At 40.1% G+C, this 9,618-nt stretch overlaps 1 long non-coding RNA gene across 1 annotated transcript; it reads left to right on the top strand.

The window, feature by feature from the left end:
- Window positions 1-307: 307 nt before the first annotated feature.
- LOC138990971 (uncharacterized) lies at window positions 308-8,529 on the top strand. Its single transcript, XR_011466993.1, has 3 exons — window positions 308-402; window positions 726-827; window positions 8,435-8,529. It is a non-coding gene; the product is annotated as an uncharacterized lncRNA (long non-coding RNA).
- Window positions 8,530-9,618: the final 1,089 nt, after the last annotated feature.

Raw genomic sequence — 9,618 nt, 5'->3', positions numbered from 1 at the left:
AATTACTCCTCTTGTAATCATTAATGGAATAATTGATCAAGTCACTTATATTGTTATAGCAAATTTCCTACACTGCTAACATGGTACAGTTGTGCTTGAAGTGGGCTGGCAGAAACTGGTTTGTTCTGACCCAAATCAGCTGATTAGTCTCAGCTTGTTATTAGACTTCAGTGGAAAGGATAGAAAAACCTCCAACATGGGCTTCAAAAAGGAAAGGCAGCTGTTTCTCATTCATTCTGCAATGAATGAGCCTATAACAGGGCTTCATCCTTTATAACCTGCAGTCTCCTGCCTCCCAGTCAGCAGAGAGGAATGTCTTCTGGCGAGGGTTACCCCTGAGATGTCAAGAGTCACAGTGAGAGCTTGGGTGTGCCAGCAAAGGGGAGCTTTTTAAGCCTTCAGGTAATAGAAGTATACAAAACAAAAGTAAAGTGTTTCCTAGAACCCTTCCTCAATTCCAAAAGGCCACAGGTTGCAGCCTTTAGGTCTAACAGAAGTTTTTCAGGAGGAATGATGAATACTCCTTATGTAAGTCACAGACATGCCCCCGTTTTTAAAATGTAAAGTTGGGGAAGTCAGAATTTGTAGGAGTACATCTCAGAATCCAGAGGATGTAGTAGACCAGTCCTTGACAATTTGATTGGCCAGGTTTGCTCATGGATATTAGTAAATCAGTCTTTAGATGGCTCCCTGCAAGTGTATATGGTGTTCATCATTTTCTGCAGGCATCTGTTTTGCTGTGAGACTGAAATACAACCCAAAGAACTGCTAAGAAAGAGAAATATCAAGACTCTACTTTCTCCAAAGAAATCTCGATTAAAAATTAGGTAAGTCTCAGAGTTTCACGCTCCTGCAAAACTTTGATTTTTGTGAACTAGGGTCTGAGTCTGGTCACGGTGATGAAGAAAGACCGGCTGACCATGGGTGTGTATGTGTGGGAATGGTCAGAAGCAGAGAGAGAAACTGAGGTCCTAAAAGGGAACAAAAATTGTCCCGCAAACACAGTGAGTCAATGAAATTCTGATTCCCTTAAGATGTAAGGTCCGTGTCTTTCCCTCTATCGTACCTCCTCCTTCAAGCCATCCTAGGTTTTCTGGTGGCCAACACTCAAATTCCTTAAATGAGTATGAGTCCTCTCTCTCTCTAGCCCCAGCCTGGAGAAAAGCGCAATTAAGAACTGCAAGGAGTACCATCAGGAAATCCAGAGTCAGAGTTCTCAGTGCTGCCAAAGTTAGACAATGCACTTCCCCATCCTGCCTGTACAAAATCCTCAACCAGCCACCGCCACATGGCACAGAATGTACAATGAGTCACTTTGCTGCTCAGGGAAAAGCACTTTCTTCCTATGGCCCTTTTGAAAGTTTTCTACCTTTTTTTTTAAAAAAAACTTTCCAATTGATTGTGGAAAACCTCTGTGTTTATGTAAAAACTTAATTTACAAAAGAAGAAGTCAGAAGGAAGAATCTTTAATGTTGAGTAGGGACTTCCTGGCAGTCTGCTGGTTAAGACTTCGCCGACCAATGCAGGGGGTGTGGGTTCAGTCCCTCGTCGGGGAGCTAAGACCCCACATGCCTCTTGGCCAAAAAAGCAAAACATAAAATAAAAGCAATATTGTAACAAATCCAATAAAACTTAAAAGGTCCACCTCAAAAAAAAATCTTAAAAGTAGAAAGAAAAATATGTCACCATAAGCCCTGGTCACATTTGCTTTTATAGGCATTTATCTGCATTTTTAAAAAGAAAAGGAAAAATCTAAGTGGCTATTTATAAAGGGCAAAAGCTTTTGGAAGAATTCCTCATAGAGGTCTCAGGCTTTCCTGGAGACACATCACTGGTTTTTCTTTCCCCTGAATCCTAAAGCTCCCTCTAGTGACCAAGAACTCAACACCGTCTACAGGTGGGGGAGAATAAACGTTTCTCTAAAGCCTCTTGCTTGCTCTTGATTTCACCTGGAAGTTTCTATGGCAGTTTATACATGCATCTCATCATTTGCCAAGAAATGGGAGGAACTATACATGTTCTTTCCCCCCGTTTAATAGATAAGTAAACTGAGGCTCAAGACTTGTACAAGGTCCTTGGCTGATAATAAGAGGACTTGGGCTCCAATTCCAGTTTCCTGGGTTCTGCTGCTCTCCTCGCGTTCTGGAATAATTGTGTAAACTTATACATGAATATTCTCCTAGAAAGCACTCACGGAAACACTTTCAGGGATTTATAGCAGTGATTCTAGACTGCCTGGATCCTTTGAGAACCTGATGTGAGCTATGGGCCCATACCTACACATTTTTCCATACAACATCAAGAAATCTCTGGACCACCCTGAAGGGTATCCACTGACCTTCTAGGACCCCAAGGACCCCATGTTAAGAAGCCATCGACATTACCTGGGTATAATCTTGAGCTATCGAGAACTCAAGGAGTATGAACTTTGACGTTCTTGACTCTTTCCCTTCATTGTTTTCCATGCTCATCCAGTTATCACTTCAGCACTGTTCAGAGTATTTAAGAGGATTGAAAAAAATTTGCTAACATTTAAGGAAAAGCCTGCGGATGCTGCCATCAATGCATTCTAACATTCCCACAGGCATGCCTGGGATTAGTGGCAAACTGAGATGTTTCTAGGAAAGTAGCAATTTGAAAGCATTTTTTTTTTTAATATAAGAGCATACCACAGTCTTACCGGCTGGCTCTGTGGAGAGTCTAAACAAGCAACATGGTAAATACATGAAGAGCTTTTGTCAGTGAACAAAAACCAGTACTGCCTCCAAATTATTAACTCTTTTCATCCTGGCATTTCTAATGACTTTGGAGAAGGCTGAATGAACAGTGATGGTTTTCGTGTTCACTTAAGTCTTTCCACTTAAGCTCCAGGAGGGTGGAGACCATGTCTCTATTGATCATATTCCCAACATCCAACATGGCCCCAACCTCATACACACTCAGCAGATAGTTATTGAATGAATACATGAGTGGTCCTCATTGAGTCAGTCCCTCTGGGAAACTGCTCATTTCCCTCCCTAATGAATCAGTGGCCTCTGGTGTCCTGAGACATTCCCTAGAACACTCCACACAGGCAACCTCAGGCTCCAGATACTTGGCTGCTCTTAGGAAAATTCTGTTCTCTATTCTGGGACCTACACCCACAGGCTAGACTGGGCTACAGACAAACCTAAGCAATAATAACAGCTTCCCACCTTAACCCTTCTAGAAAAGGTGTCACAGTTTTTAATCAGCACTTCTATATGTAATATCCATAAAATATTAGGTTTGCTGTGCTAATTGCTTGTTATTAATATGCATTAAAACAAAAGCAAAACTATTAAAATGAAAAAACCTTTGCATTAAAACAAACTCATAACTATTACAGTCTTAAAAATGACTCTACCTTTGTACTCAAGAAAATTGCCTTCAAGTGTCATCAGTTGCATAGCTGCTCCACTTTGTGCAAGACCATCCTAAGCCTTCACTGCCCTCCCCAGCCCTTCTACACAAACCTCCCCTTTCATTCCCAGAAGGCTCCCCCACCTCCTACTTTCTTAAAAAGGGTCCATCAGACTTGAATTCCATCAAGCATCTCCTCGGACCTTCCCACTCCACACACACCCCTGAGATCACACTGTCCGCTCTCATCCTTGCTTCTTCCTGCTTTGCTCCCAGAGGAGGAGTCGCCCTTCTTTCTGCCCACTTGTGTGCCGAAGCCCATCCCAATGCATTGCCTCAAGGATCTTACCCACAGATTACCTTCACTTTTGCTAATATCTAAATTATTCTAATTTGTGAAGTGCAGCATGTGTTCAGAAGCACATAAGCGTATCTCTTCAGGTTAAACAGTAAAATACAAGAATGTGTGTGCTTTATCACTCGGGTTAACAGAGTACCTAGTACCTTCAAACATGTGCTGTGTCTCCATTATCTCTCTCTGCCATTCAAGAGTCCGCTCTGGCTTTTCTTTTTATGGTTTTAATGCCTACCTGTGTGTGTATGTATGTAGACTTAAGCAACGTATTACTTAAGTTTTGCTTAGGTTTAAATTTTATGTAAATAGAACCATACTAATTTATATTCTGTGACTCACTTCTTGTATTCAATATTCTGTTGAGATTTACCCATTTTGGTGTGCATAGTGATAGCTATTTATTTTTGCTTCTTATTTATTTCATGACTAATCTTCAAGGTTCCTTCATTTTTATTTCTGAGGAATATTCCATTACATGCCTAATCTACAGTTTATTGCATCTCTGTTGTTGGGTATCTGAGCTGTTTTCAGATATTGTTTTTATTGTGTTATTATAAGCACAATTAATATTATTTTTATTAATATTTTAATTTTAATAATATTTTAATTAATATTAATATGTGCGTCCTATCACATATTAAGTATCTTTTTAGTGGCTTTCAAAAAATTTTAACATGACTCCTAAAAAAGACATTTTATAACATACCCTGAAATAATTAATGGAATAAAAATCCCTACTATGAGCAATCCAAGAAATCCACAAAACGATCCATAACCTATCAGCAACGCATTCTGATTATTTCTATTCTGTTCTGTTTAATTCTGTCATATTCTCTAGGTTTCTTTTTGTTTGTTTGTTTTAAAAGAACTGGTTCACCCACCAATGTGATCTGAGCTTGATCAAGAAAAATTAAAACTGCATTATGACATACACCTAGGAGTAACTGCTGGGTTGCAAAGCATGTACAGGTTTCAACTTTCCTATGTAATGATAAACCATGTTCCAATGGCACTTTCTCAGTTTATAGACCAGTAGGACATGTAAATTACATTGTTCCCTGCCCTTCCTAATTTGGTGACAAGTGTATTTTTAAAAAATGTTTTCTAACTTCATGGTAGCTCATTGTGGTTTTATTTTGCATTTCCAAGATAACTAATGAGACACAGCATATTTTCCTATACCAGTTGACAATTTGTGTTTCTTCTTCCATGAAATGCCAGTTTATATATTTTGGTGACTTTTCTATTAGGATTTTTTGTTGTCATTCAGTCGCTCAGTCATGTCTGACTCTTTGCCACCCCATGGACTGCAGCACACCAGGCTTCACTGTCCTTCACAGGCTCCTGGAGCTTGCTCAAACTCATGTCCATTGAGTCGGTGATGCCATCCAACCATCTTGTCCTCTGGCATCCCCTTTTCCTCCTGCCTTCAATCTTTCCCGGCATCAGGGTCTTTTCTAATGAGTCAACTCTTCTCATCTGGTGGCCAAAATATTGTAGCTTCAGCATCAGTCCTTCCAATGAATATCCAGGGTTAATTTCCTTGCAGTCCAAGGGACTCACAAGAGTCTTCTACAACACCACAGTTTAAAAGCATCAATTCTTCTCCATTCAGCCTTCTTTATGGTTCAACTCTCACATCCATACATGACTGTTGGAAAAACTATAGCTTTGACTAGATGGACCTTTGTTGGCAAAGTAATGTCTCTGCTTTTTAATATGCTGTCTAAGTTGTTCATAGCTTTTCTTCCAAGGAGCAAGCGTCTTTTAATTTTATGGGTGCAGTCACCAGCTGCAGTCATTTTGGAGCCCAAGAAAATAGTCTGTCATTGTTTCCATTGTTTCCTCATCTATTTGTCATGAAGAGATGGGACTGGAAGCCACGATCTTAGTTTTTTGAATGTTGAGTTTTAAGCCAGCTTTTTCACTCTCCTCTTTCACCTTCATCAAGAGGCTCTTTAGTTCCTCTTTGCTGTCTGCCATAAGGGTGGTATCATCTGCATATCTGAGATTATTGATAGTTCTCCCACAATCTTGATTCCAGCGTGTGCTTCATCCAGCCCAGTATTTCCCATTGATGTCAAATAAGCAGGGTGACAATATACAGCCTTGACGTACTCCTTTCCCAATTTGGAACCAGTCTGTTGCATGTCCAGTTCTAACTGTTGCTTCTTGACCTATATACAGAAGTCTCAGGAGATAGGTAGAGTGGTCTGGTATTTCCATCTCTTTAAGAATTTTCCACAGTTTGTTGTGATCCACACAGTCAAAGGCTTTAGTGTAGTCAATGAAACAGAAGTAGATGTTTTAGAGTGTATCTATTAGGATACCTATACCGTATATAGTCCCTATATTTTTGAGGTGCTGATCATTTGTTGGAGATGAGTTCACAATATCATCTCCCACTCCATGGCTCGTCTTTTGACTTTCTTTAATGTGTGTTTTTTGTTGAACCAAAGTTATGTGATATACTTGAATCTATCAATCTTTTCCTTTATGATCTGCATTTTTAATGTCTTAAGATTTCCTTCTGTATCAAGAAATTGTATAAAATTACATAGGCTTCTAAACATTCTATTCACAGTTAAGTCTTTTATCACTAAAAGCTGATTTTCAGCATGGTACAAGGCAGTGAACCCATTTTAATTTCTTAATCTTCATGAATTGTACCATCGACATGCATTGAATTGTTGATCTTTTACTCAGCAGTCTGCAATGATTTCATCAAGAATCAAACTTGCATGCATGATTGGTTTGTTTCTAGAGTCTATTCTGACCCACGGATCTGTTTATACAGTATCTTGATCATTAGAGCTTTAGTCCTAAATCTGGTAAGGCAAGCCCTGCCACATCTTTTTCTTTATAAGTTTCTAATCTATTTTGGAACTTGTTTCTCTTCCACATCATTTTCGACTTGCTGTTTCAGCTTTCTCATAAAACCCATTTGGATTTTGATTGGAATTATATTGAATCTACCAATAAATCTGGAGTAACCTGGCAACTTTACAGCTCTGAGTTTTTCTATTCAAGATTATGGTATATCTCTCCCTTCACATAGGTTGTCTTTAATGATATTCGATAGTGTTTTACCATTTCCTCCATGAAAGGGTTTATATTCCTTAGAAGTGTATACTTTATGTTGACATTATAAAAAGGCAACTAACTGATCACTGCTGAGTAATTAGAAATGTATCTGGCTTTCCTATATTGACACCATATTCAGCCACTTTGCCTTACTCTCATTAAGTAAAATGATTTCTGTAGAAACTTTTAGAATTATTTAAAATCAGTAACGATCCTTTTTCTTTCTAGTCTTTGTAATCGTTATTTCTTTTTCCTATTTTCCCTACTGGCCTGGATATGCAGCGGATTCAGGTGCTAGTCAACCTCGGTTTTCTTCCTAATCTTAAGGAAATACTTTTAACATTCCATCATAAAATGCTTTTGCTTTAATGTTTTTGTAGTTGCCCTTATCAAATTGTTTCTTTCTGTAGTAAGAGTTATTATTTCAGCTGTCATGTCTGATGATCCTTATTTGTGGCTCATCTTTTCCGTGTGTGTGTGTGTGTGTGTTTTATCTTAAGATACTACTGAAGCATAGTTGAGATCAACTAAACTGCACATATTTAAGATGTACAATTTGATCGATTTTGACATATGTATAAGTTGACCCTGAACAGCACAGGGGTTCAGGTGCTGACCTTCCACTCAGTTGAAAAACACCAATAACTTATAGTTGACTCTCCATGTCCATGGTTCCTCATCTGTGGATTTAACCAATCATGCATTGGTGCAGTACTATAGAATTTACTGTTGGAAAAACAAATGGATCCATGCAGGTTCAAGTTCAAGGGTCCACTGTATACATCTGTGAAGCATCATCACAATCAAAATGGTGAACACATCCATTACCTCCACCCCCAGATTTTCTTCTGAATCTTTGTGAATCCTCCCTCAAAACTTCCCTGCCAGGCTTCCCTGGTGGCACAGTGGATAAGAAGCCACCTGCCAGTGCAGGGGACATGGGTTGGACCCCTGGTCCAGGAAGATCTCACATGCCATGGAGCAACAAAGCCTGTACGCCACAACTACTGAACCTGTGCTCTAGAGCCCATGCGCTGCAGCTACTGAAGCCCACAGGCCGCGAGCCTGTGCTCTGCAACAAGAGAAGCCTGTGCCCTGCAACTACAGAGTAGCCCTTGGGCAGCAATGAAGACCCGATGCAACCACAAATTTAAAAAATAAATTATAAAAAAAAATCTTCCCTGCCAATTCACACCCCTATCTCCAAACAACCACTTATTTTTGTCAGTAATGATTAGCTTGCATTTCCTAGAAGTTTGCATAAATGAAATTGTACTGTGTGTATTCTTTTGGGTCTGGCTCCATTCGCTCGGTATATTGTGACGCATCCACAGTGTACATCTATAATGTATTCTCCTTTTATTACTGAGGAGTGTTCCATTGTATGATACACCACACTTATTTATTATACAATGATGGACATTGATTTATTTCCAGGTTTTGACTATTAAATCTTCCTTAGTCTTCTTCTGGGGTGCAATTATAATAAGTTACTTGGAAACTATTTGATTCTGTTGGTCTTGCTTTTGAGTTTTGCTTTGTGAGACTACAAAAGCATTCATTCTTGGACTAATTGTGTCCAAGTTTTCTAATTGTGCCCATTTTTGTGTCCAGTTTTACAGAGGCAAAACTCTTCTGAGTACCTTCCCAGATGGCTAGGATTACAAGGCTTGGACTCTGGTGGAATCAGGAAGTATTATCAGCACTAGGTGAGCCTTGGGGACTGTATCCCCTAATCATTGTAGGTGGCTCTTTCCCCAGCATCAGTTAGTTTGCTCACAGGCATGCACTAATCAGTACTTATCTGAAAACTTTAGGAGGACTCTCTGCAGACCTCCAGAGTCCTCCTTCTGCACAGCTCTCCCCTCTTCTGGGCTTCCCTGATGGCTCAGTGGGTAAAGAATCCTCCTGCAACACAGGAGATGCAGGTTTGATCCCTGGGTCGTGAAGATCCCCTGAAGGAAATGGCAACCCACTGCTGTATTCTTGCCTGGAAAATCCCAGAGGAGCCTGGTGGGCTATGGTCCGAAGAGTTGCGAAGAGTTGGACGTGACTGAGCGACTAACCACCCCCCCCTCTAGTATGCTGCCATGTGATGTCCGTCACCTTGACCTCCCCAGACCTCCAGTTCTACCTCCTCACCCCAAGCCAACCACTGCCCTCACCCTGGGTTCACATCCATGTACCTAGGCCGGGCATTGTTTTCTGGCAGTAATTGAAGCAAACACAGGGCTTAGCTAGCTTGTTTCCCATCTACTGGAGATCACTGTCTTTCACTGACTAATTCCAAAGTCTGGAAAACTGTTGTTTCTTTTTTTTTTCCTATTTTTTTTTTTTCAGTTATTCAGATGGGAGACTATCTCAGGCCCCCGTTACTCCATCTTGACCAGAAGCAAAAGTCTTGAATTGGTGTCCTTATGTATTTTCTGACTTGTAACTGTGAGCTGCAAATTTTCCCTAGAACTTTGGGAGTTGATTTAGGGCTGATTTCCTTCAGAAAGGAGTTACATTGCTTTTGTGAGCAACTTGGAAAACACTACAAGTTAAGGACTATTTTAAAATTAACTTCTTCGAGTTGTGCAAACAGGTATGTACTCACAAATTCTCAGGGTGGTATTATCCACTTCCACTCAATGCAACTGTTGAGAGAAGAAAGAAAATACCTCTTTGTACATGGCAAGATTCATCTTTTGCTCACTCACACAGAGTTTTCGCCTTTGGTGTCTACATCTACACATGTTTCTTCTGGGAATGCTGCATGGGCAGGACCTAGATGTCCTGCCCTATGCCCCACATCC

The sequence above is a fragment of the Bos mutus genome, chromosome 15, assembly GCF_027580195.1.
Source record: "Bos mutus isolate GX-2022 chromosome 15, NWIPB_WYAK_1.1, whole genome shotgun sequence".
Classification (NCBI taxonomy): Eukaryota; Metazoa; Chordata; class Mammalia; order Artiodactyla; family Bovidae; genus Bos; species Bos mutus.
This window is presented reverse-complemented; position numbering and strand designations above follow the sequence as displayed.